Source organism: Cyanistes caeruleus, chromosome 1 (genome assembly GCF_971803275.1).
Source record: "Cyanistes caeruleus chromosome 1, bCyaCae1.hap1.1, whole genome shotgun sequence".
Lineage (NCBI taxonomy): Eukaryota > Metazoa > Chordata > Aves > Passeriformes > Paridae > Cyanistes > Cyanistes caeruleus.
This window is the reverse complement of record NC_141701.1, coordinates 18,244,546-18,248,574: the sequence shown is the minus strand read 5'-3', so window position 1 is coordinate 18,248,574 and position 4,029 is coordinate 18,244,546.

Here is a 4,029-nt window from a genome sequence, read left to right as displayed (position 1 = left end):
GTTAAGAAGAACATATTTTATAAGGGAGGAAATCATAACCATTCTCCAGTTATAATTCCACTGAGAACTCTAACCAGGTTTTTACCCTTCAGAGAGGCATGCGTAAAAAAACGTGGATCAATACTGAACAGTGAAGAAAGAGAACAGCCATGCAGAGATACAGGGTTAAAATAGCTTCAGAATGATGTTCAAGTATCTCTGAAGATGATGTTAAAGGACAGAATGAATCATTCAGGTATCTAAATACAGACTTCTGGTGTTGGTTTAGCTACCAAATAGCAGTCATGACAGCAAAACCCACAGTATCTGGAACAACAGCTAGGTGTAACACCCTAAAGCATCTAAAGTGGCACTAGACATCCATCTAGCAACTGAATCCCACCCAGAGAGCCTACCTTGATTTGATAAACAATTCCAATGCCAGTTCAGAAAACAGACTTAAGTAGATAAAAAGTTACATTTAACCTGGAGATCTCTTTTGGTCAAGGTAAAAACAAGTTCTTGAAAGCATGTGTCAAAATGATTATCATTATCTGAAGAGCTGGAGAAAGTTTGGAGGCTGCAAAACCAAAAGATGAATTTAACCAGTGATGCAAGACATGCCTGGGGCCTTAATAGCATCCCTTTTTGTTGTGACTGAGTGCCTAAACAGGCTCATATTCTACTCACAGAGCAAAGATCTCTTTTTCCTTGAAGAATTCTAAATTATTATCTTATAAGGCAGGGAGAAAGCAAAACATGCTCAAAAATTATTGGGTAGCTTGGTGGATTGATGTAATGAAAGATCAAACATGCCTAAGAGAGAGGAATGAATCTAGCTGAAGGTTTGAACAAATATGAAAAGTTCTGCTGCTGGTTTTTTTGGATGAATTTCTTAAATTGTGCTTTTAAATTCTTGTCAATGGCATTTAGAGCACTCATTGGGGATCCTACAGCATTCCCAGTGACTTAAGAAACTACAGCATGGAATTTTTCAATGGGAATAAGTAAACACTACCTTATTTGATGGAGCAAGGTGATTTTTCAATAAATGTGAAAAAGCAATGGAAGTCATCTCACAAAATGTCATGCTGGCCTCTTATGCTAAGGCACAAAAATTCCTGCAGAATATCTATCTTAATGGTTACCATATTCTAATAGATAATAAATCCCAAGTGAAAAAACAACACCTTTTTACCCAAAACTAGGTACACCCCTCTAGGACAGCACATGATGTTGAGGTCATCCAGAAGCCAGATGTGAAGCTCTCCTTACATTATCAGTGTTGCAAAAATTCCTGTTGGAGAAGATACTTGACATCTTCTAGATAGCCAAGAGCACCTTTACTTGGTGGAGAGAGATGTGCTTCCCTGGATCTGCATGGCTAACAGAAGCCCTGCGTGCTTCCAGGAAAAGAGAGAAGCCAGTGGATCTTTGGCAGTGGTGATCCAAAATCTGTGGCTCTGAAAAACTCACTGGGGCTTAACTGATGGCACAGAAGTTCACCCAGGGCAAAGTTAGATTTTTTTGACTGGAGACATGTTATCTGGGCAGATATGAGACGATGGGAGAAGGGGAGAATGGGAAAAAGGGGAGTGTAACTTTTTCTAAAAAATTCTTGTTTCTCTCTCTGATTCTGCTGCACTTCTTTTGCACTCTTCTTTCCTCCTGGATTTCTCAGTCTCCTCTGAGCTGAGCTCCCTGGGGATATTCCCTCACGGGGAATCCCGCTTGTCACAGTCCTCTGGGTCAGGACAAAAACTCCAAAGCCTGTTAGGATCTTGTTTCTTGTGTTTATTAGGATGTTATCACAAAACTTGGCAGGTCTCTCCAGACTGTCTGCACAAGTTCAGTTCACTGCAGTCTGGTTTATTTTCCTCTGATGGTACAGGATGGCCTTGTGGCTCACTTTGTGGCTCACTTTGTGGCTCACTTTGTGGCTCACTTTGGCTTTGAAAGCACAAAATGGCCCCAAACTATGCAGTTCTTTTATCTTTATACTCATTCTTATCCAATTAACAATAGACATGTATGTTACCTATCTTAATGACCCAATGACCCCTCACCTGTGTGCTGCACTGTGGCTTTTTCTGTCCAATCACCTACTGTTACCCAAAAACCTCCAGAAGAAGAACATGAAGAAGAAGGAAGAAGGAAAGGAGACAACATTCTAAATCCTCCATCTTGTCTTCTGCTTTGTAAACTATTTTAAACTCTAAACTTTTTCACCCAGTGACTTAAGAAAACTCTCTAATCTACACACATGTTTAGCTTTTCTTTCTAACTTTAACAGTTGTTTTCATGTATCACCTTGAAAACATGCTTATGAATTTCATGTTTTATGAAATTCAGTGTTTTTCTGGATATTAGAGTTAAGTATCAGAAACAAGGGCACACACTCTGTGTCTGAGACTCCAGCAGGGAGAAGGAAGGAATTCATGTGATTGCTGAAGGGATGTAGATGATGTAGACAGGAATGGTCTTTTCACCCTTCCTGAGACCCTCACCTGTTCCTCATTTCTGTCTGCATTTGACTTTAGGCCTGTGTCTGATATCAGTAGCATGTTTCACATCATCCTGCTTTTCTTTTCTATTCCTCTAAAAAGGAAGAATTAAATGTGAATGTGTATTTTAATCTTATTTGGTCGTTTCAATGCCATTAACAATTCAGATGCAGTACATTGGCTTTTGTAATTTTTATGTGATGCTATTAATGTGTGGATTTCTAGTTGTAACTTATTTAGTATAATGAAGGCAAATCAAGATAGAAAATCCCAAACAAATGACTAACAGAAAATTTAGATTCCAATTCTAATGTCTGTATTAATATAAATTCAATTTCACTGTAGCCATTGACTTATATGCCTAAATCTATATATTTACTGTTTGTTAAATAACCAATAATTCAACCATATCTTGATTTTCATGTGCTTGTCCTCATCCTCATTCAGCATTTATAATGCCATTTATGCTTATAACATGCAATAGGATGTTATTCCACTGAAGAAGATATGTCATTACTACCATTTAGGATTGCAATGGGTGGAATTTTTCCAGTCCAAAAAATTTCATGTCAACATTTTTTCAGGTAGCAAATTAATCAGACAGAAGATAGAATGGAATTTAAAAAACCCAAAACCAAACATCTGCTAATGTTGTTATTGCCAGTTTCTAATTCAGCATGGATAAGTGTATGTTTTTCACAGTGAAAGATTTTATTTTTCAGTTACTGGGTGCTCTGAATGAGCTCAGAATGAAAAGCTGAACACGCATTGTTGACTTCCATTCTGAGCAGTGGAAATGTCAAAATAGTGGTACTTCTAATCCCCAAATCCACCCCGTTGCCTGAACATTGCTCCACTGATAAGCTTGCTGATGCAAAGTGCAGAGCATGATCTTGCTCTCTGTCACAGGGTGACGTGCATTTGAAGTTTTTTAAGGATGTTGTCTGTGCTCTGAAGCAATCCCAAGGCATCACAGGAAAATAAGAGGTTGCTTTGGCAAAGTAAAGAGATTATTTGGTCTACCTGCTCATTTTTTCAATTTCTCAAACACATTTGAGAATTAATACACTACTTAAAAGCTTGCAGCTTTTTTTTTTCCATAGACATTTTGAAAGTGGGCTCTGTTAAGACCTCTGTACAATGACATCATAGACAGACTTTCTTCTAATGCTTTGAGGATCCTGAGCTCACACAGGCACAGCTTCTGTCTCTAAGCCTTTTTCCCCCCTTCCTGAAAGTACCCCTAATTTTTAGAGTCAGTCAGTAAGTATTGGTGTTTTGTTACGGTTTCAGGTGGCTTCATCTGGTCTCCACTGTCCCTGTTGTGCCTGGTGGACACCACTCTGATTGTGCTTTTCAGGGGTGCAGCACATGCAGCTGTACAGAGGAGCTGTGGTGCTGAGCAGAGACAATCTGAAGTGCAAAGAAAAGCCACAATATTCAACACTGGCCTGAGACAGCTCATGTTAGATTAACTGGAGAGAAAGAGAATTGTTTAGCCTAAGTTTATAAAGAGCACAAAATAATAGAACAGCTAGAGATATAG